This window comes from Phyllobates terribilis, unplaced genomic scaffold, assembly GCF_046119375.1.
Source record: "Phyllobates terribilis strain yellow unplaced genomic scaffold, ASM4611937v1 Scaffold_38__1_contigs__length_12584779, whole genome shotgun sequence".
Taxonomy (NCBI): Eukaryota; Metazoa; Chordata; class Amphibia; order Anura; family Dendrobatidae; genus Phyllobates; species Phyllobates terribilis.
Genome location: NW_027362798.1, coordinates 10270949 through 10295932, shown reverse-complemented (window position 1 = coordinate 10295932; position 24984 = coordinate 10270949).

The following is a 24984-nucleotide window of genomic DNA, read 5'->3' as shown; positions in this document are numbered from 1 at the left end:
CAGTAATTGAGAAGGGTTGGTCCTAGTAGTGGACAACCCTTATATAGACTAAGGGCTTGATTCATTAAGGGGTTTATGTTGGAATTGTGTAAAACTCCTTAACAGTGATGAGCGAGCGTGCTCACCACTGCTCGGTACTCGCCTGAGCATCACCCTGCTCGACATGCTCGGCGAGTATTTTCGGGGTTGCTCGGGCGGGAGCTCTGTTCCCCGCCCTGCATGTTTGGCTCTCTTTAGAGAGCCAATGACCATGCAGGGATTGTTTGCCACACACTGTAATGTCATAGCCATGTTGGTTGTGGCATTACAGTGATTGGCTGGCCGAATAGCGTCATCGAGTCTATATAAGACCGGGCGCCGCTATGCTCATCAAAGTCTATCCCGGAAACAGGCAGAGTACGGAGAGGTCCTGCTGTGTGAGGGAGAGAATTGGCGGTGTAATAGTTACATATAGGTAGTGGTACTTCAGGAGTATGTATATATATATATCCATCTGAACTAACAGTCCTTCTGAGGACTAATCCAGCTGCATATATTAATCCTGATAGCACGAGTTAGGTGTAATTACCGGTGGTCCGAGAGAGATCCAGTGAGTCACAAACTGAGACAGAGACAGAAATAAACAACACTTTCTTTACTAAAACAGGGATTAGACTAAAATTCTGTATTGGATGAATCAGTCTCAGGTTCTGCCTGGGACACTACCTCTACTAGATACACACAATCAGCAAGAGCTGAAATCAATGTGCCAATCTCAAGGTTTCCAGCTCATGTAAATTATTCTAAAGATCTGGAACAATTTTACCTAAACACAGTGTCAGACTAGTGAGGGCGGTATATGGGGACCCCCTGAGATGGCACACTGCATACAATCCTACCACTATAAACAATAGTAATGCAAGAAACTATATCAATTGCTCTTATTATTAGGATATCCGGATATCTTAAAGTTATGGTACCGTTAACCTCGGATGCAGTCTATCACAGGCCTGTGAATCGCGGTGGCTGCAGCTAGTCCCGGAAAACTTTGGCGCCAAAACAAAAACAGAGTTCACAAAACAGCAAAAATTCCTTGTCTTGTCGGCCGATGCCGAGCCCACACGCCGGGGACTTTAGTCCTGTAGCCTCAGATTAAGGTCTGGGAAGATCTCTTCACAAAGTCTTGTCAATATCCTCTCAGTGGAAATAGCACCAGAAATCGTCTTTCCTCCCGAAGTCTCTCACTGTTATCCAGTACACCATACACGTGTTCAGTCACAGAGATGGATTGCTCAGCCTCTTCATCACCCGACAGTGACTCCCCAAGCACAAAGTCTATAATCCACTCAGCATGGACTTTCACAAAACTCCACAGAGCCACACAGCTTCCCCAGCTCAGCACTTGTTCTTAAACAGAGGAAGGGGTAAACAAACTCCACACAGAAGAGAGCAAAGACAGCATCTTCTTGCAGCTCCTTCTCACAGACTTCCTGTCTAGACTCACACATCAGACGCTCTCAAAATACACACAGTTTCTAGCCCTGCCCCTCCTCTGAGCCCAGCCATGCAAAAGTCACAGGGTCCTAGAGCTCTCCAGCTGTTATCACATTTCACACTCTCACATCAGGCAGGCAGGCAGGGTTTGTGGCAGTGTACACAGCACAAGAGGGTCCACTGCACGTTCTGTCTGCTCCTGCTGTTACAGATATCCATAGACATAGCCCCAGATATCAGGGGCCAGAGCTATTTTTTTTATGTTAATCCTGATCATTTGCTTAAAAAAGCAATCCAGAGTACACCACTTTACTTCTCCATTTGCTTGTTAGCACTGCAGAATACAGCCAGATCTTTTCCATCATCAGACGTGATCCCATTTACAGCGATAAAAATTCAGAAATGTGTAGTGAACGTGGAAAATATTATCCTTCATTTACAGTTTGTAGCAGTGTGTCAGTGAAGCTATTCACACGTGGTCGCTGTGAATAATAGGAAACTACAAGCCCGCTATTTAAAACAGTAGGCGTCCATCAGACATATCACATATAACTGCGGTACAAATCCAGCCATTTGTAGCAAGCGTGTAAAATATTGTCTTCCATTTGCAGTTTGTAGCAGTGTGTCAGTGAAGCTATTCACAAGGGCGCATTGAGGAGCATTTTTGTTTTTGGTTATTTATTTTGCCTTATATACAAGTCATTACCTTGGAAAGGATGTTCCTTGACATTTTTCCCACGAAAATCTATTTTGGTTTAGTTTTTGCATGTTTCATTGTGAATCCGTAAAAGTGGGGTAATACTCTGACAACATTGTTCACAGCAGTGACCTGGGAGTCAGAGATGCTTCCAGGGGTCTTCCCCATGCTGTTCCCATGCCATTTGAGCACTGTTCTTATTGATTTGGACAGTTTTTGGCCCCCTGCAGACCTCCGGGGTGGGGGGGTGCCACCGAAAAAATGCTCGAGTTTACCATAGACTTAAATTGGGCTCGTTGCTGGGGTCGAGCACTCGAGCATTCCAATTTGCTCGATTCGAGCAACTAGTACCCGAGCATTTTAGTGCTCGCTCATCACTACTCCTTAATAAGTTGCAATGTTTAGCATAAACGCCAGCTCCACTATTATGAGATAGAATGTGCAGGATATAGACGGGGCGCGGCTACTCCAATCATGATACATTATGCCACTCTAGTGGTGTAACTTACTCCAGAAGTGTACTCCAGTCACTAATTGGAGGACACGTTTGGCTACAGCGCATGCTGGTTATCAGATACACCTAGTCCATTAAGAGTCATACTCTACTTAATGAATAAGGCACATTGTACTCCAGCAAGCCCCTTCATTAAAACTTATGTGCGTAACGCCAGTCTAAATGAATGTGCTTCTAAATGTACACAGAGAAACCTCAACTGAATAAAACTTAAGCCACCAACAAAAAAGTATAACCAAATTTTAGTTTACAAGCAACTTATTACTTATATACACTATTAAAGGGAATCTGACTGCAGGTTTTTGCTATGTAATCTGAAAGCAGCATAATATAGGGCAAGAAAGCCTGATTCAAGCAATGTATCACTTACTGGACTGCTTGGTACAGTTTTAATATAATCCATGCTTTATCTGCTGTTGATATAGCAGCGCTATAAATGCTGAGCTCGATGTAACCCCTCCCCCACCGCTGATTGGCAGCTTCCTATGTACACTGTACAGTTTCAGAAAACTGCCAATCAGTGGTAGGGGCGGGGTTACACAGATTAACCTGACTGGCCTGCACATGAGACCTAGTCAGGCTGTGATAATCTCCTGCTGATGAATTAATAAAATTCAGTGAAACACATGTGGTGTCAACATGTGCACTATACCTCTAAATTCATTGAAAGGTACAGTTTTTTTTTAAATGTGGTCACTTTGGGGGTTTCTGCTTTTCTGGTACATCAGGCGTTCTGCTGATGTGACATGGCACCCCAAACCATTCTGGCCACATACTGGAGATTTGTATTTTCAGGAGAAAATTGTATTATGATTTATAGGGTCCAATTTTTCTTGTTATCCTTTCAAAACGTTGGGGCTAAACCAACATTTTGGTTGAAAAAATGTCATCCTTCAATTTCACCTCCAAGTGTTTAGTGACTTGTCACCCGGTTTAAGATGCTCACTACACCCAGAAATGAATTCCTTGAGGGATACAGTTTCCAAAATGGGTTAAATTATGGGAGTTTTTGTGGGTTTCTCACCTTATGGGCTCTTGAAATGTGACATGTCATCTGCAATCTATTCCAGGTAAAATTGTGAGCCAAAAGTTTTATAGCGCTTCTTCCCTTCTGAGCCCAAAGAGTAGTCTCCGACCACATATGGAGTATTGATGTACTCAACGTTACCCTTGTAAAAATGAAAATTTGTGGCTTCTTCAACATCTTAGTGGAAAAAAACTTTTTTTTTCTTTTTCACGGCCTAGTGTTATAAAAGTCTCTGAAATGCCTGTGGGTTCAAGATGCTCACCCCACCCCTAAATGAATTCATAGTGGGTGTAGTTTTTATAATTTGGGTAATTGTGGGAGGTTTTGGATTTTAGCACTTCAGGAGCTCCGCAAATGTAACATGATGTTTATAGCCTATCTCTTCCAAAATAGCTTAACAAAGGCCAAATAGCGCTCCTTTCCTTCTGAACCCAGCTATGGGCCCCAAAAATAGGTTTCAGCCTCTTATGGGATTTCAGTGTACTGAGACATTTGGGGCTAAAGTAACATTTTCATAGAAAACATTTTTCTTGTTCCAATGTTATAAACTTTTGTGAAGCATCTTTGGATCTAAAATGGCCAGCATACCCTTAGTTGAATTCCTTGAGGAATGCAGTAACTAACATGGGGCCTTTTATAGGGGCTTTCCGTTCTTTGGGCACCTCAGGAGCTCTGCAAATGTGACATGGGATATGGAATCTATTCCAGCCAAAATTGTGCTCCAATGTAAAATTTTGCTCCTTGCCTTTCAAGCCCTGCCGTTTGTCCAAAAAGTATCTTCCAGCCACATGTGGGGTGTTGGCCCAAAATTAATTGTCTATTTTCTTCTGCTCCGTTACTGAAATGACAAAATTGGGAGCTAAAGTAACATTTTTGTGCATAAAAAGTATTTTTTCATTTAACAGCATGAAGCCCTGTGGGGTATACAAAATTTCTCAATACAGTTTTGAATATCTTGAGGGGTACACGTGACATAGGCCCCTCAAAATCACTTCAAATGTGTAAAGGGCCCCTAAAAAAAAGAGAGTTTGGAAATCTCATTGAGAAAAAGAAAAATTACTGCTAAACTTTTAACCCTTATAAAAAATCCTAACAAAAAATATCAATTAAAAATAGAGCTTATTTAAAGTAGACATATGGTAAATGTTATTTACTTTAAAAAATTCTGCAGTATGGCACAAAAATAAAGTTTTTAGGGACATAAAAATTTCAAAGTTCAAAAATGGAGATTTTTTCAAAATATATGCATCAAATTTCTATTTCTTTAATATAAATGCCAATCATATTAACCTAAATCTACCACTAACATAAAATACAACGTGTCAAGAAAAAAAATATTACCACATAAAATAGCACATTGGTTTAAAAAATTTGGCCTGGTAAGGTAGGTGAAAACTACCTTAGACGGGAAAGGGTTATTCCCAATATATGTGATAACTCTGAAGTGGAGCAGACTCCACAATACAAGCTGTTCACATTATTAAATAGATTTCTTAGGCCTGATAAGGCTTGTTTAGTTACGTTGAAAATCCACTTGCTTTTGAGCTGACGCATTTCCACCTGTTCACACGGGCCAATAAATACACCATTTTTGATGTAATTTTCTATAAAGTGCTGCTCTCTTTTTTGCTTACTTATGTGCCATAGCTTGGTGGGTTGCAGTCTGTGTGCTGGAGCCTTTATTTAGGCTTTTCCAGCTCCTTTTTTTGTTAATCTATCTATCATCTACATTTTGTATTAGTAACCATCCTCCAAATCCCCTTGTCCGGCCACTTTCTGAATAGTTTGGATATTCTATTTGGACACATCACGGCTCATGGAAGAAATAAATCACACAATGACAGCACATCCATATAAAAAACATTCTGTTTCATTATGAAGCTTACAACAGAGTGGCAAGTGACAAGACATAAACACTAGAGATGAGCGTTGTTCTACTCGAACTGTTCGCCAATCTCAAATTCGAGCTGTTTTGGGCGGTGTTCGAGCCGTTCGGCGAACACGAACAATTTGAGAAAAATTCGGCTGTTCGAGGTTATGTTCGATAACTGTTCGTGCACCAAAATCATAACTGGATTTTTTCTCAGTAATGATGAAAATTAATGTTAATACGCAATTTGAGTGTACAGCGGGGTGGGGGGAGGGGCAGGGGATGGATCTCTGCAGGAACAATGAAGATCTCCATTTTTTTTTCTCTTTCCCGCATTTGCAGTGGGGAGGTGCAATCTGTCAGCCTATCAGCAGCGCACACACGGAGCGAAGTGCTTTTTTTCACACAAGCAAGGGCATGTGTCATTGGCAGTGTATGTCACATGTCCTTGCCCTATAAGACCAAGCCATTTTCCCCGTCGCCACCATTTTCTCACTGCTGCAGCTGCGTGTTAGACGGCACCGCTGTTGCTGTGTGCGCTATACCTTGTTAATTTCCAGCCAATTTTCGCACAAATCTACAGATAGCTTGGGAGTAGGGAATAGTTGTGATTGCAGTCCTTTTAAGGACTAGGTTACAGCATTTCCTACGACTTTTATCAGGCAGGTCTGTGCTCTTAAATAGATAGATTGTGGGAGTAAAGACTAATTGTAATTGGAGTCCTTTTCAGAACTAGGTTACATCAGTTCCTATCAGTTTTTGCCAGGCAGGTCTGTGCCAGTGCTGTGCAAGTTTTTTTCACAGCATTTGGCTGAATCTAGCAAAGCTAATCCTTTTTGGCCTATTGCAGAGTGTGTTAGTCAGTGGAGTAGCCTATCTGTGTTGCAAGATATACCACCTGTGTATAGAATACCAATTTTTTTACTGCACCTAGTGAAGTAAAATCTTTTGGGCATAGCATCATTCTATTAGTCCATCTATACTGACCTCCATCAGGTTGCAAATTGAATATAATTTTTTTCTGCATCTAGCTCTGAAAAAATATTGGGCTTCTAGCTGTGTGTGGGACTTGTTGTATTAGTCCATCTATACTGACCTCCATCAGGTTGCAAACTGAATATATTTTTTTCTGCATCTACTTCTGAAAAAATATTGGGCTTCTAGCTGTGTGTGGGACTTGTTCTATTAATCCATCTATACAGACCTCCATCAGGTTGCAAACTGAATATATTTTTTCTGCATCTACCTCTGAAAAAATATTGGGCTTCTAGCTGTGTGTGGGACTTGTTGCATTAGTCCATCTATACAGACCTCCATCAGGTTGCAAACTGAATATATTTTTTTCTGCATCTACCTCTGAAAAAATATTGGGCTTCTAGCTGTGTGTGGGACTTGTTGTATTAGTCCATCTATACTGACCTCCATCAGGTTGCAAACTGAATATATTTTTTTCTGCATCTACCTCTGAAAAAATATTGGGCTTCTAGCTGTGTGTGGGACTTGTTCTATTAATCCATCTATACAGACCTCCATCAGGTTGCAAACTGAATATATTTTTTTCTGCATCTACCTCTGAAAAAATATTGGGCTTCTAGCTGTGTGTGGGACTTGTTGTATTAGTCCATCTATACTGACCTCCATCAGGTTGCAAACTGAATATATTTTTTTCTGCATCTACCTCTGAAAAAATATTGGGCTTCTAGCTGTGTGTGGGACTTGTTCTATTAATCCATCTATACAGACCTCCATCAGGTTGCAAACTGAATATATTTTTTTCTGCATCTACCTCTGAAAAAATATTGGGCTTCTAGCTGTGTGTGGGACTTGTTCTATTAATCCATCTATACAGACCTCCATCAGGTTGCAAACTGAATATATTTTTTTCTGCATCTACCTCTGAAAAAATATTGGGCTTCTAGCTGTGTGTGGGACTTGTTGTATTAGTCCATCTATACTGACCTCCATCAGGTTGCAAACTGAATATATTTTTTTCTGCATCTACCTCTGAAAAAATATTGGGCTTCTAGCTGTGTGTGGGACTTGTTGTATTAGTCCATCTATACTGACCTCCATCAGGTTGCAAACTGAATATATTTTTTTCTGCATCTACCTCTGAAAAAATATTGGGCTTCTAGCTGTGTGTGGGACTTGTTGTATTAGTCCATCTATACAGACCTCCATCAGGTTGCAAACTGAATATATTTTTTTCTGCATCTACCTCTGAAAAAATATTGGGCTTCTAGCTGTGTGTGGGACTTGTTGTATTAGTCCATCTATACTGACCTCCATCAGGTTGCAAACTGAATATATTTTTTTCTGCATCTACCTCTGAAAAAATATTGGGCTTCTAGCTGTGTGTGGGACTTGTTCTATTAATCCATCTATACAGACCTCCATCAGGTTGCAAACTGAATATATTTTTTTCTGCATCTACCTCTGAAAAAATATTGGGCTTCTAGCTGTGTGTGGGACTAGTTGTATTAGTCCATCTATACTGACCTCCATCAGGTTGCAAACTGAATATATTTTTTTCTGCATCTACCACTGAAAAAATATTGGGCTTCTAGCTGTGTGTGGGACTTGTTCTATTAATCCATCTATACAGACCTCCATCAGGTTGCAAACTGAATATATTTTTTTCTGCATCTACCTCTGAAAAAATATTTGGCCTTCTAGCAGTGTGTGGGACTTTCTCTATTAGTCCATCTATACTGACCTCCATCAGGTTGCAAATTAAAAATAATTTTTATCTGCATCTAGCTCTGAAAAAATATTTGGCCTTCTAGCAGTGTGTGGGACTTTCTCTATTAGTCCATCTATACTGACCTCCATCAGGTTGCAAATTAAAAATAATTTTTATCTGCATCTAGCTCTGAAAAAATATTTGGCCTTCTAGCAGTGTGTGGGACTTTCTCTATTAGTCCATCTATACTGACCTCCATCAGGTTGCAAATTGAATATAATTTTTTTCTGCATCTAACCCAGCCAATAGTTTTGGCCTAATACCACAGTTTGGCCACTCAGCTCTGCTCGGTTCCCATCCATTGTTTTTTTGTGCAAACAACTCCAGAGTTGTTAATTAGTTAACCACCAAAATGAGTGGAAAAAGGCCTGCTGCTGGTGGAAAGGGGAATAGGCGTGTTGGGAAGGGGAAAAAAGGTTGTGTCCGTGGGGTAGGTGTTAAAGCAACAGTAACATCTGCAGAAGAAAGACCATCTTCCAGCCAAACTAAAATGTCTACTTCTTTTAGCGGACAATGTGATAAGATCCCTTTCTTACGGCCATGCCAATCGCTACAAATTCCAGATGAGGCACAAAAACAGCAGGTGCTTCAACGGATATCAAGTGCTCCTTTAAGTGGGCTCTCCTCCACATCAACTTCAACATCACAAATACTCCAGTCCTCAAAGGTGTCACCCCAATCGCACTTGCTTCCTCACAGCTCCCAAATCTCCAGCTGCCCGTCTGAGTATGAGGTAGAACAGATGGTTGAGTCTGCTGAGCTGTTTACTCATACTATAGCCTGGGAATCAGAGGTCGACTCCAGCGCTTCTGTGAATCCAGACGAGGAAATGATCTGCACTGATGCCCAGAATCTTTATGAGTCGGATCCAGGACCAGACGCAGAAGGTTCTGACCATAATGTAGACCCTCATTCCCAAACTGTAACTCCTGTTGGTGGAGACAATGAGGAAGACGATGATAAGACTCAAATACCTGATTGGAGCGACAACTTTAGTTTTTTGTCAGGGCAGGAACAGGTTGGCTCTGAGGACGACGGGTGTGATAACGCACAGGGTGATGATGATGAGGTTGGAGATCCCACTTACTGTCAACCCACAGTCAGCCAAGAGATGAGGTCAGCAGAGGAGGTGGAGGAAGATGCTAGTGACGACGAGGTCAGGTTGCGCCTTCCTGGACAGAGACGTAGTACTGGAAGCACGTCAACAACTGCATCCTCAAACACAACTCTGCCTCTCACCACAAGTCGTGGTGGCTCTTCAGGTCGCATGGGTGCTAAGCCTTGCATAGCCTGGGCATTTTTTCAGATCGATAAAGATGACCCAACTCGTGTTATCTGTAACATTTGTCAGCAAAAGCTAAGTAGAGGCCAAAAAATACATAGTTTGAGTACTTCATGCATGAACCGGCACATGGACATGAAGCATAAGTTGCAGTGGGAAGCTCAGTGTGCTACAATGCGGCCTAGCCGGCCGGGCCAACCACCGTCTGCCATATCTTGTGCATCCGCGGCCTCTTCATCCTCTGTGACTGGGGGGACAGCAGTCACACCTGTTTTGGGGCGCAGACCTGCCACCTCTTTACCCGCAACAGCCAGCGTGATTGGCAGGTCATCATTTTCTTTGGAGGTGGTAACACCAGCTGGTGTTGAGCGCTGTCCGACATCGATAGCACCACCTTTGGATCAAGGCAACCTAACATGTCCGCCTGCATCTTCCTCACAGACCGGCAGTTTGCCGGGGACACCCTTATCAACCCCGTCTAAGCACAATAGCCAGCCCTCGGTCCCTCAGATGTGGACAAGTAAAAGACCATTTCCTCCTAGCCATGAGAAAGCTAAGAGGTTGAATTTCACCATCTGCAAGCTCTTGGCTACAGAAATGCTGCCTTTCCGCCTGGTGGACACAGAGGATTTTCGAGACCTTATGTCCGTCGCAGTGCCCCAGTACCAGATGCCCAGTCGGCACTACTTCTCAAAGAAAGGTGTGCCTGCGCTCCACCAGCATGTCGCACACAACATCACCGCTTCTTTGAGAAACTCTGTGTGTGACAGGGTGCATTTCACCACAGACACTTGGACGAGTAGGCATGGACAGGGGCGTTACATGTCGCTGACTGGGCACTGGGTAACTATGGTAACAGCAGGACAAGGGGCTGCTGTCCAAGTCTTGCCGCCCCCACGAGTTGTGCGTCAATCCTCTTTATCTCAAAGTTCCTCCACTGCTTCTGCCTCCTCAACCTCCTCTCGGTCTTCCACCTGCACCCAAAGCCTGTCTGGTCATGCCACAAGCTTTCTAACTGCGCAGAAGGGATCCTGCCCACCTCCTTACTATGCTGGCAGTAGGGCTCAACGTCATCAGGCGGTTTTTACATTGAAATGTCTGGGAAATGTGAGTCACACAGCTGAGGAGTTGTGGTCAGCTCTGGAGAACCAATTTCATGAATGGTTGTCTCCACTGGACCTGAAACCAGGGAAGGCCGTGTGCGACAATGCTGCAAACCTGGGTGCGGCCCTTCGCCGGGGCAATGTCACACACGTGCCTTGTATGGCTCACGTGTTGAACCTGGTTGTCCAGCAATTTTTAGCCCACTATCCCAGACTAGATGGCCTTCTGCAGAGGGCACGGTCGCTGTGTGCTCACTTCCGCCGTTCGCATCCCGCAGCTCAGCGACTTACATCTCTACAGAAGTCGTTGGGCCTGCCACTTCACCGGCTAAAATGCGATGTGCCTACCCGGTGGAATTCAACTCTGCACATGTTGCAGCGACTGTGGCAGCACCGACAAGCCCTGGTGCAATACGTTCTGACGTATAGCCTGGGCCAACGAGATCCAGAGGTGGGGCAAATCACGCTGGAGGAGTGGTCTCAGATCAGGGACCTATGCACCCTTCTGCACAGTTTTGAAATGGCGACGAAGATGTTTAGTGCTGACGATGCCATTATCAGCATGACTATTCCGGTGATTTACATGCTGGAGCACATGTTAAACAGAATTCGGAGTCAGGTGGTGGCACAAGAGGAGGTGGAGGAAGTAGAGGAGGAGGAGTTGTATGCGGAAGGGCTAACATCTGCAAGGTCCAGACGGTCGGCAGCACCAAGGCGGCAGGCATGTGAGGGTGGGGGAGATGGTTTTACCAGGGCGCATGGTAGCAGCCAAACTAGTGAGGAAGGTGCAGGAGCCCAGGAAGAAGTGGAGGACGAACTGATGGAAGACTCATCAGATGAGGGAGACCTTGATCACATTTCTGTTGTGCGAGGTTGGGGGGAGAGGACAGAGGAAGGAAGCATGATTGTTACCTCGCTACCAACACAACAGGGACTTGGTGCTCCTGGATGCGCAACACACATGAGTGCCTTCTTGCTGCACTACCTGCAACATGACCCTCGAATTGTGAGAATTAGAAATAATCCTGACTACTGGGTTGCCACACTGTTAGATCCCCGGTACAAAAGTAAATTTGCAGAAATTATTCCTGCCATAGAAAGGGATGCACGCATGCAGGAGTATCAGCAGAGACTGTTGCAGAATCTTACATGTGCTTTTCCACAAAATACCAGTGGTGCACGTAGTGAATCTCACAGTTCCAACTTGCCAACCGTGGGACCGTCAAGTGTTCAGCACTCAAACCGTAACAGAACCACAGTATCTGCTGGTAACATCAATTTTGCGGAATCATTTCACCACTTTTTTAGCCCATCCTTTGCAAGGCCACAGGAGACAAGAAGTCTGACACATAGTCAACGCCTAGAGACTATGGTACAGGAGTATCTCCAAGTAAACATTGAAGCCATGACTGTGTCACTGGACCCTTGCTCTTTTTGGGCTTCCAATCTGGATAAATGGCCGGAGCTAGCCACTTACGCCTTGGAGATCTTGTCATGCCCCGCAGCCAGCGTTCTGTCTGAACGTGTGTTCAGCGCTGCTGGTGGTGTGCTGACAGATAAGCGCACGCGGCTCTCCACTGATAATGTAGACATACTCACGTTCATAAAGATGAACAAATCATGGATCCGAAACGACTTTTCTACCCCTGTGTCATCCTGGGGAGAGTAAAAGCTTGATGATTGGTTAAAATCACCCTACCAACCGTTTTAAGCTTTCAAATTACTAATCATGTTTATCTGTATCTTGGCTGGAAAATAATTTGGGCTTTGTAGCAGTGTGCAGCACTGATTCTATTAGGCCATCTATAATAAGCTCCACCAGATTTAAAATTACTAATCATGTTTATCTGTAGCTTGACTGGAAAATAATTTGGGCTTTGTAGCAGTGTGCAGCACTGATCCTATTAGGCCATCTATACTAAAGCTTCACCAGATTTAAAATTAATAATAATTTTTAGCTGCATCTAGCCCGGAAAATAATTTTGGGGCTCCGAGATGCGCAAGACACATAAGTGCCTTCTTGCTGCACTACCTGCAGCATGACCCTCATATTGTCAGAATTCGAAGTAATCATGACTACTGGGTTGCCACACTCTTAGATCCCCCAAACTTTTCGATCAACCTTTTCATTTTAATAAAGACCAAAAAAATGGTCATTTTTGTAATTATAAGCATTAGCAGGTTGTTAGAAACTGAAATCAAACAGTTTTCAACTCAAAACTTTATTCTAGGTGATGTTACATTTTCACATAGGACCCCTTGTTCGAAAGGAGCTTCTGAACTCTCTCGTCCATTGAATTTGTCAGGTTTTGGATGGTTTCTGCTTCAATTGTTTTGCATGAGGACAGAATACCCTCCCAGAGCTGTTGCTTAGATGTGAACTGCCTCCCGCCATCATAGACACTCCTTTTAATGATGCTCCAAAGGTTCTGAATGGGGTAGAGGTCAGGGGAGCATGGGGGTCACACCATAAGTTTGTCCCCTTTTATGCCCATATCAGCCAGAGATGCAGATGTTTTATGTGCAGCATGAGATGGTGCATTATCATGCAGAAAAATGATCTTGCTGTGAAATACACGGTTCTTCTTCTTGAACCATGGCAGGAAGTGCTGTTTGAGAAAATCCACATACATTATGGAGTTCATCTTTAGCGCCTTCAGGGATCCTAAAGGGGCCGACAATCTCTCTCCCCATGATTCCAGCCCAAAACATTACTCCACCTCCTCCTTGTTGGCGCTGTAGCCGTGTTTGCGTGGGGTGTCCATCAACCAGCCATCCTCCACTCCATCCATCTGGACCATCGAGCACAGCACGGCACTCATCCGTGAACAAAACAGTTTTGAAATCAGTCTTCATGTAATGTTTGGCCCACTGGAGCTGTTTCTGCTTGTGTGAAGTGGATAGAGGAGGTCGACAGGATGGCGTATGCACAGCTGCAAACCTCTGAAGGATCCTGCATCTTGTTGTTCGGGGGACGTTGGAGGCACCAGCAGCTTCAAACACTTGTCTGCTGCTATGACAAGGCTTTCTTGCCGCTGCTCTTTTAACCTGACGTAATTGCCTGTAGGAAAGAGTCCTCAATTTGCCCTTATCAGCACGCACACGTGTGTACTGTGAATCAGCTACATACTTCTTGATTGCCAAGACACTTCATCCTGATCATCGCACAATGTTGATTGTAGTCATGCCTTGACCTAAACACTCCACAATTTGTTGCTTCTCAGCAGCCGACACATCCTTTTTCTTTCCCATTTTGGCAGAAAATGTAGGCTGCTTAATAATGTGAGAGAGCCTTCTTAAGTAGTCTTGCCTTTCATTGGACACACCTGCCAAACTAATTAGCACAGGTGTCTGCAATTGCTTACAGTGATATAAAGAGCCCTGACACACATCACCATCAATGAGTTTAACTGACAAACAAACAAATTCTTCCCTTATCACTCCTAAACACTTTTTGCATAATAATTTGGAACGCAGTGTACATGTGCTTTTCCACAAAACACCAGTGGTTCACGTAGTGAATCTTACAGTTCTAACTTGCCAACCGTGGTCTGTATGGAATTGTTCAATAAAGTGCCCAAAATTAAGATAACATAGATGGGAGAGGTCTCTATGAATAGGAATTCCTAAGTATTTGATACCCTGTGAGGGCCAGGCAAAGGGAAAGTTGGACTGGATGGAATCCTATATGGATTTGGGGAGGGAGACATCGAGGGCCTCAGACTTCGCTGCATTGATTTTAAAATTTGACCATGTAACAAAGTGATCTATTTCAGCCATAACAGCATGGATGGATATATGTGATTGAGTGATATATACTAGGACATCATCAGCAAATAGAGAGCACTTGTACTCGGTGCCTCCCACCTCAATCCACCTAATATTGGGGTTATGGCGAATTGATGAGAGCAGGTGCTCCGTCACTAGGATGTATAAGAGAGGGGACAGAGGACATCCCTGCCTTGTCCCATTGGTGATTGTGAAAGGTGATGAAAATGTTCTGATGCACCCCCTGGGCCTTGGGACACCCGGAGCCGGACCCTTTTTGGTGGATGCTGGTGGTTGTAGTCTTCGTGGCGGCGACCCGGTTCCGTGGCTCAGGGCGGTCAAACCAGTAGCGGAACTATTTATGTGGTTTTGATGTTTAAATGTCCGACTACGCCACCCGTGGATTGCGGTCAGAGTGAACCGCCGCTCCAGGGCAGACCGCTGAGGCTGGTGTTGTGGGTGCAGCAGAGCGTAGCATAACTCCCCACGGGAGGAGTATAGCCTCAGGGCAGTGTATGCGGAGGATGGGGGTGATGGTGCAGGGCAGCAGCAGTAATGACACGGAGTCAGTGATGCAGTCCAGGGCCTTTACTCACAGTTCTTATTATCCAGACCACGTCTGCAGGTAACGGCTGCCCACGTCGTACTGTACTCACCAGGTGAGGGGCTCAGACAGCTCCCAGATAACTTTGGAGCGCTTCACAGGACCCCCTTTGTGTGTCCTTTGTCTGGCCTTTCTTACCAACCCTTCTGTCCGGCTGCCTCGGGCCTCCTCTTGGTAAACTTGGCGCCAGTTTCCCTGACCCTATGTGGTGCCTTCCTAGCGGGTGTAGCGAGGGGCTGCGCCACATAAAATGTCACAGCCTCCTGTTTCTAGCTGAGGGTCGTTTCCTGCCTCCACTAGTTTCGGGGACCGGTCTCCCCCTTTGGCCTGACCCCTCCACGCAGGTGGATTCGGGCGTGCGGTGGCGACTCGCCCGTCCGCACCCCTGAGATCCCTTCGTTCCTCGTTCCTGGAGCCTTCTCCGCTCCTCTTCCTTCCTTCTCCCTCTTCCAGGCCTGGGCCTCTGTTACTAGGCCCGCCTCCGGAGCAGAGCTCATGCAGAGCCCCTGCTCCCTGCCACTTCTGCTCAGACTTCTCTGCACTGAACTAAGATGGTGCCCACCTTTTATACTCCCTTCTCAATGCACCCAGGAACTGCTTCCTCCCTGCTCCTGCACTACAGGGTTCCCCTTCCTCAGTGTTCCCTCCCCCCACTCCAGCCAGGGACAGGGACTGTCGTGCCCATCTCAGGGGCATATTGGTCGCCCTGCCCCACGGCAATGTGGTGTAATGCATGCAGGTGTCGGGTCCTGATCCACACTACATCCTTACCTGAGAGTGAGATATCACACCTCTGGGTGAGGTGCAATACCTCTGTAGCAACCGAGCCCTCAGGGTGCTACAGTTCCATTTATCTTCAGCCTAGGTGACGTATTGCGATACAGGGCCGTGATTTTGGCTATAAAAGGGTCCCCTAGACCCCTACCCCAAGCTTTTTAAGAGAATCATATATGGCGTGCCAGGAGACTCTATGGAATGCTTTCTCAGCATCCAACGAGAGTATCTAATTACAAATTTTTAACTGCATCTAGCCCAGGAAATACTTTGTGCCTAGTAGCAGGGTCTGCTAGTCAGCGGATTATCCCGGCTGTTAAGCAAGCTACACCACCTGTAGTTTGGACACTTCATTTTTTCAAAGGAAATGCTTCGGGACCACGGGATACTCAGTGAAGAGCATCAGGAGGCACCCCAAGGCATAGGGGCTGGGACTGGCAGTAGGATGCCTTGCGGTGGACAGCCGAGCTCGATCCTTATAAAAGCTTTTTAACTGCAGCAGCTTTAGTGGACGCTACTGGAGCTGGAATTACGCGGCTGCTGGCATGAGACTTGCCCTCTAATAGATCCTTGTAAATGGATTTAAAGTGTATTCATTCAAATTAGAGGGACAATTTAAATTAAAAAGCTTAGAGCTGCCTCCACCACAGGGGGGCTCGCTCGACCCACCAGCGGACAGGCACCAGTATTGGGAGAGGGGGGCTGGCCGTCAGGGTTCACCGCGGCTCTGGCACAAACCCGGCGACACGGAGGTGGCACGGGCAGGAGCGGACTGAACGTGTCGGCTTCTCACTTTTTGGATTTTAGAAGGGCATGACATGCCTATATCTGTGTCTCCCCCTCCTTTTACTCCTCCACCTCTTTTCTTTTCTTTTCGCATGACTATATGTACTTGTCACTTTTCCATGTGTTAGTTGTGTCTTCTGAGCAGTTTGTCAGCTTTTGGACACCTTTGAAGGTGTTTTCTATGTGTTTCTATGTGTTTTTGTTTGCCTGCCATTGGTTTTAACGGTGTTCGAAGGTGTTCGACGAACAGTTCGACGAACCGAACCGAACTCGAACACTACGGGGGTGGCTCAACACTATTAGGGATATGATTTTTGAGAGCAGATTTAGTGACACGGGATGTCTGCACTCCTGACTTGTCTGACCTCTTTTCCACCCTTTTAAGGCTTGACTGATGATGAATCTTTTTGTCACATCTCCCCAATTCAGTAGTTGGAAATGAAATGCTACTCCGGTCCGCCACCGCTGCGCTGACGCCCCTGATATTCCCCTCATTATTAGCTGGTGGAGAAATTCTATGGTTACATCTAGTCTGGCTTGTTCACATTGGTCAACCAGTCTGCCTGCTACTAGTCGTGTCCAGTCTTCCCATGCCTTACCGTATGCTTTCCACATTGACGGGGCGACTGACGCTCTGATTAATGGCATCAGCTGTTCGCCACTAGATCCCATAGGGAGGGTGGGCAACTGGTGCCCGACGGGTGGGCTTTGGGGAGGCGCTCTCTGAAAACCTGCCAATTGAATTGTGATAAAGCGTTAGCAGCAGCGTTAGATCCCCCCTCCACATTGTGGCTAGCGTGGACTCATACATTGTGTTTTAGGCACAGGAATGCTAGCCGGCGTAGTAGGCCTAGCACTGGGAGAAACGATGATGCCATCTTATTAATGCAGTGCGCTAGGCTGGTGTTATTTGTTATGAAGCGTATATTTTTGTTCGCTAGGTATGTGCCCCATATTTCTATGGCTACCACTATTGGGAAGAGTTCCAGGAGTGTCTGTTTTTTTGTTAACCCTTGTTCAGACCAATACGGAGGCCATAAGCCTGTGCACCACTGGTTATCTAGTATCGCTGCATATCCGCCCACTTCTGCTGCCCCGGTGAATAATGTTAGTTCAATGTTGGACTGTTCTGCTGACATAAATAACGTGTGACCATTGAATGATTGTAAGTATGTTTTCCACACCTCTAAGGCAAGAAAGCCTTGTCATAGCAGCAGACAAGTTTTTGAAGCTGCTGGTGCCTCCAACGTCCCCCGAACAACAAGATGCAGGGTCCTTCAGAGGTTTGCAGCTGTGCATACGCCATCCTGTCGACCTCCTCTATCCACTTCACACAAGCAGAAACGGCTCCAGTGGGCCAAACATTACATGAAGACTGATTTCAAAACTGTTTTGTTCACGGATGAGTGCCGTGCAGCGCTCGATGGCCCAGATGGATGGAGTGGAGGATGGCTGGTTGATGGACACCCCACGCAAACATGGCTACAGTGCCAACAAGGAGGAGGTGGAGTAATGTTTTGGGCTGGAATCATGGGGAGAGAGATTGTCGGCCCCTTTAGGATCCCTGAAGGCGCTAAAGATGAACTCCATAATGTATGTGGATTTTCTCAAACAGCACTTCCTGCCATGGTTCAAGAAGAAGAACCGTGTATTTCACAGCAAGATCATTTTTCTGCATGATAATGCACCATCTCATGCTGCACATAAAACATCTGCATCTCTGGCTGATATGGGCATAAAAGGGGACAAACTTATGGTGTGACCCCCATGCTCCCCTGACCTCTACCCCATTCAGAACCTTTGGAGCATCATTAAAAGGAGTGTCTATGATGGCGGGAGGCAGTTCACATCTAAGCAACAGCTCTGGGAGGGTATTCTGTCCTCATGCAAAACAATTGAAGCAGAAACCATCCAAAACCTGACAAATTCAATGGACGAGAGAGTTCAGAAGCTCCTTTCGAACAAGGGGTCCTATGTGAAAATGTAACATCACCTACAATAAAGTTTTGAGTTGAAAACTGTTTGATTTCAGTTTCTAACAACCTGCTAATGCTTATAATTTCAAAAATGACCATTTTTTTGGTCTTTATTAAAATGAAAAGGTTGATCGAAAAGTTTGGGGGATCTAAGAGTGTGGCAACCCAGTAGTCATGATTACTTCGAATTCTGACAATATGAGGGTCATGCTGCAGGTAGTGCAGCAAGAAGGCACTTATGTGTCTTGCGCATCTCGGAGCCCCAAAATTATTTTCCGGGCTAGATGCAGCTAAAAATTATTATTCATTTTAAATCTGGTGGAGCTTAGTATAGATGGCCTAATAGGATCAGTGCTGCACACTGCTACAAAGCCCAAATTATTTTCCAGTCAAGATACAGATAAACATGATTAGTAATTTGAAAGCTTAAAACGGTTGGTAGGGTGATTTTAACCAATCATCAAGCTTTTACTCTCCCCAGGATGACACAGGGGTAGAAAAGTCGTTTCGGATCCATGATTTGTTCATCTTTATGAACGTGAGTCTGTCTACATTATCAGTGGAGAGCCGCGTGCGCTTATCTGTCAGCACACCACCAGCAGCGCTGAACACACGTTCAGACAGAACGCTGGCTGCGGGGCATGACAAGATCTCCAAGGCGTAAGTGGCTAGCTCCGGCCATTTATCCAGATTGGAAGCCCAAAAAGAGCAAGGGTCCAGTGACACAGTCGTGGCTTCAATGTTTACTTGGAGATCGTCTCTAGGCGTTGACTATGTGTCAGACTTCTTGTCTCCTGTAGCCTTGCAAAGGATGGGCTAAAAAAGTGGTGAAATGATTCCGCAAAATTGATGTTACCAGCAGATACTGTGGTTCTGTTACGGTTTGAGTGCTGAACACTTGACGGTCCCACGGTTGGCAAGTTGGAACTGTGAGATTCACTACGTGCACCACTGGTATTTTGTGGAAAAGCACATGTAAGATTATGCAACAGTCTCTGCTGATACTCCTGCATGCGTGCATCCCTTTCTATGGCAGGAATAATTTCTGCAAATTTACTTTTGTACCGGGGATCTAACAGTGTGGCAACCCAGTAGTCAGGATTATTTCTAATTCTCACAATTCGAGGGTCATGTTGCAGGTAGTGCAGCAAGAAGGCACTCATGTGTGTTGAGCATCCAGGAGCACCAAGTCCCTGTTGTGTTGGTAGCGAGGTAACAATCATGCTTCCTTCCTCTGTCCTCTCCCCCCAACCTCGCACAACAGAAATGTGATCAAGGTCTCCCTCATCTGATGAGTCTTCCATCAGTTCGTCCTCCACTTCTTCCTGGGCTCCTGCACCTTCCTCACTAGTTTGGCTGCTACCATGCGCCCTGGTAAAACCATCTCCCCCACCCTCACATGCCTGCCGCCTTGGTGCTGCCGACCGTCTGGACCTTGCAGATGTTAGCCCTTCCGCATACAACTCCTCCTCCTCTACTTCCTCCACCTCCTCTTGTGCCACCACCTGACTCCGAATTCTGTTTAACATGTGCTCCAGCATGTAAATCACCGGAATAGTCATGCTGATAATGGCATCGTCAGCACTAAACATCTTCGTCGCCATTTCAAAACTGTGCAGAAGGGTGCATAGGTCCCTGATCTGAGACCACTCCTCCAGCGTGATTTGCCCCACCTCTGAATCTCGTTAGCCCAGGCTATACGTCAGAACGTATTGCACCAGGGCTTGTCGGTGCTGCCACAGTCGCTGCAACATGTGCAGAGTTGAATTCCACCGGGTAGGCACATCGCATTTTAGCCGGTGAAGTGGCAGGCCCAACGACTTCTGTAGAGATGTAAGTCGCTGAGCTGCGGGATGCGAACGGCGGAAGTGAGCACACAGCGACCGTGCCCTCTGCAGAAGGCCATCTAGTCTGGGATAGTGGGCTAAAAATTGCTGGACAACCAGGTTCAACACGTGAGCCATACAAGGCACGTGTGTGACATTGCCCCGGCGAAGGGCCGCACCCAGGTTTGCAGCATTGTCGCACACGGCCTTCCCTGGTTTCAGGTCCAGTGGAGACAACCATTCATGAAATTGGTTCTCCAGAGCTGACCACAACTCCTCAGCTGTGTGACTCACATTTCCCAGACATTTCAAAGTAAAAACCGCCTGATGACGTTGAGCCCTACTGCCAGCATAGTAAGGAGGTGTGCAGGATCCCTTCTGCGCAGTTAGAAAGCTTGTGGCATGACCAGACAGGCTTTGGGTGCAGGTGGAAGACCGAGAGGAGGTTGAGGAGGCAGAAGCAGTGGAGGAACTTTGGCATAAAGAGGATTGACGCACAACTCGTGGGGACGGCAAGACTTGGACAGCAGCCCCTTGTCCTGCTGTCACCATAGTTACCCAGTGCCCAGTCAGCGACATGTAACGCCCCTGTCCATGCCTACTCGTCCAAGTGTCTGTGGTGAAATGCACCCTGTCACACACAGAGTTTCTCAAAGAAGCGGTGATGTTGTGTGCGACATGCTGGTGGAGCGCAGGCACACCTTTCTTTGAGAAGTAGTGCCGACTGGGCATCTGGTACTGGGGCACTGCGACGGACATAAGGTCTCGAAAATCCTCTGTGTCCACCAGGCGGAAAGGCAGCATTTCTGTAGCCAAGAGCTTGCAGATGGTGAAATTCAACCTCTTAGCTTTCTCATGGCTAGGAGGAAATGGTCTTTTACTTGTCCACATCTGAGGGACCGAGGGCTGGCTATTGTGCTTAGACGGGGTTGATAAGGGTGTCCCCGGCAAACTGCCGGTCTGTGAGGAAGATGCAGGCGGACATGTTAGGTTGCCTTGATCCAAAGGTGGTGCTATCGATGTCGGACAGCGCTCAACACCAGCTGGTGTTACCACCTCCAAAGAAAATGATGACCTGCCAATCACGCTGGCTGTTGCGGGTAAAGAGGTGGCAGGTCTGCGCCCCAAAACAGGTGTGACTGCTGTCCCCCCAGTCACAGAGGATGAAGAGGCCGCGGATGCACAAGATATGGCAGACGGTGGTTGGCCCGGCCGGCTAGGCCGCATTGTAGCACACTGAGCTTCCCACTGCAACTTATGCTTCATGTCCATGTGCCGGTTCATGCATGAAGTACTCAAACTATGTATTTTTTGGCCTCTACTTAGCTTTTGCTGACAAATGTTACAGATAACACGAGTTGGGTCATCTTTATCGATCTGAAAAAATGCCCAGGCTATGCAAGGCTTAGCACCCATGCGACCTGAAGAGCCACCACGACTTGTGGTGAGAGGCAGAGTTGTGTTTGAGGATGCAGTTGTTGACGTGCTTCCAGTACTACGTCTCTGTCCAGGAAGGCGCAACCTGACCTCGTCGTCACTAGCATCTTCCTCCACCTCCTCTGCTGACCTCATCTCTTGGCTGACTGTGGGTTGACAGTAAGTGGGATCTCCAACCTCATCATCATCACCCTGTGCGTTATCACACCCGTCGTCCTCAGAGCCAACCTGTTCCTGCCCTGACAAAAAACTAAAGTTGTCGCTCCAATCAGGTATTTGAGTCTTATCATCGTCTTCCTCATTGTCTCCACCAACAGGAGTTACAGTTTGGGAATGAGGGTCTACATTATGGTCAGAACCTTCTGCGTCTGGTCCTGGATCCGACTCATAAAGATTCTGGGCATCAGTGCAGATCATTTCCTCGTCTGGATTCACAGAAGCGCTGGAGTCGACCTCTGATTCCCAGGCTATAGTATGAGTAAACAGCTCTGCAGACTCAACCATCTGTTCTACCTCATACTCAGACGGGCAGCTGGAGATTTGGGAGCTGTGAGGAAGCAAGTGCGATTTGGGTGACACCTTTGAGGACTGGAGTATTTGTGATGTTGAAGTTGATGTGGAGGAGAGCCCACTTAAAGGAGCACTTGATATCCGTTGAAGCACCTGCTGTTTTTGTGCCTCATCTGGAATTTGTAGCGATTGGCGTGGCCGTAAGAAAGGGATCTTATCACATTGTCCGCTAAAAGAAGTAGACATTTTAGTTTGGCTGGAAGATGGTCTTTCTTCTGCAGATGTTACTGTTGCTTTAACACCTACCCCACGGACACAACCTTTTTTCCCCTTCCCAAACACGCCTATTCCCCTTTCCACCAGCAGCAGGCCTTTTTCCACTCATTTTGGTGGTTAACTAATTCACAACTCTGGAGTTGTTTGCACAAAAACACAATGGATGGCAACCGAGCAGAGCTGAGTGGCCAAACTGTGGTATTAGGCCAAAACTATTGGCTGGGTTAGATGCAGAAAAAAATTATATTCAATTTGCAACCTGATGGAGGTCAGTATAGATGGACTAATACAACAAGTCCCACACACAGCTAGAAGCCCAATATTTTTTCAGAGCTAGATGCAGAAAAAAATATATTCAGTTTGCAACCTGATGGAGGTCAGTATAGATGGACTAATACAACAAGTCCCACACACAGCTAGAAGCCCAAATATTTTTTCAGAGGTACTGTAGATGCAGATAAAAATTATTTTGAATTTGCAACCTGATGGAGGTCAGTATAGATGGACTAATAGAGAAAGTCCGACACACTGCTAGAAGGCCAAATATTTTTTCAGAGCTAGATGCAGAAAAAAATTATATTCAGTTTGCAACCTGATGGAGGTCTGTATAGATGGATTAATAGAACAAGACCCACACACAGCTAGAAGCCCAATATTTTTTCAGAGGTAGATGCAGAAAAGAATAGAATAGAATTAATAGAACAAGACCCACACACAGCTAGAAGCCCAATATTTTTTCAGAGGTAGATGCAGAAAAGACCACTGCATCTACTGACCTCAACGTTGCACATTTACTTGTGCTTCTTCATAAGTGCTTGAATGACACATCTTGAACCCTCAATCTGCTTTGAAATTTGTGCCTTAGAGACCTTGCTGATGTAGTATAACTTCCTTGTGTATTCTTGCTCAGTCTTGCCATGGTGTATGACCAGACATCTGACTGTATTATTACAAAATCCCTGACTTTGCGCAGGTGTACCTGGAATAATTGACGCTGTTTTAAAGTGAAAAGTTAGTCACACCAAATATTGATTGGATCTAGATTTTTCGTTTGTTCATTCACTTGTATTTTGTTAATTGATTAAATAAATCATTAACATTTCTATTTTTGAAGCGTTCTTACTTTACATCATTTTTTCTACACCTTTCTAAAAATAATTTTTATGTGATAGTGTCTTTTATTTGCTCATTAATAATCTGATATATCTTTTGGTATTTTGTGTATAGTTGTTTTTTTGCTGTTGGGGTAAATTGTAGGATATTGATTTCAGAGTGGTTTCCTGATCCTTTGATTGTAGGAATGAGTGGTATATATGTGCTAATAAATTAGGATAAAACATAGGAAATTTAGGAAAAAACTGAACATCTCAGCAGTAATAACATGCTGATTGTGATGTCATGAAGATGACTTGAATTTCCACCAATCAGAGATCAGCATGTTTCAGGTCACCCAGATAGAACAGTCCATGAAACATGAGTCACGGCCACTGTGAGGTCATAATGCTGATTAGAATTTCCACCAGTCAGAAAACAGAACCGCCCAGAAGAACCACCCAGGAGGTATGAGTCATCGCCACTGTGAGGTCATAATGCTGACCAATCACAGAGCAGCCACACCCAAATTTTCCACCAATCAGAGAGCAGCCACGCCCAGATTTTCCACCAATCAGAGATCAGCAGTGGGTATAAATAGCCGCTGCCGCCTGCCCGGCTTAGCCTTGCACTGGTTGGGTCTCTCTTTTTTTCTCTCTCTTGGTATCTCCCGGTTTCTCTCCCTCCCCTCTCTCTTCTCTCTCTCTCTGACCCAACGGCCCTCTTAAGGGCTACCCCAAATGCGTAAAAGATAGAACCAATATTTGTGTTGTTTGTCCGTTTTATGAGCCTGTGATTAACCCCTTCCCACTCTTTGCCATATATATATATTATATACGTAGTATGTGCAGGTGGGCCTTAAACGGAATTTCCAGGACAAACATATTGATGGCCTATCCCCTGGTTAGCTCATTAATATCAGATTTGTGGGGTTCCGGCACATGGCACCTCCACTACTCAGTTGTTTGAAACTCTGGCAGAGGTCAGATGTAAACATTGTTGAGGAGCTGAACATCACAGCTCTGGTCACTGTGTAGTGGCTGCTACCTGGTGCTGCAGATCAGCTCCTATTACATGAATATTAGCTGACTTGCAGGACCCGCAGTACAGTGAATGGAGCAGTGATGTTCAGATCTTCAAACTATTTACATCTGAGCGTTGCAAACAACTGATGGGTAGAGTCAGTGCCACGTGTCGGAGCCCACCGATCTGATATTGATAACCCA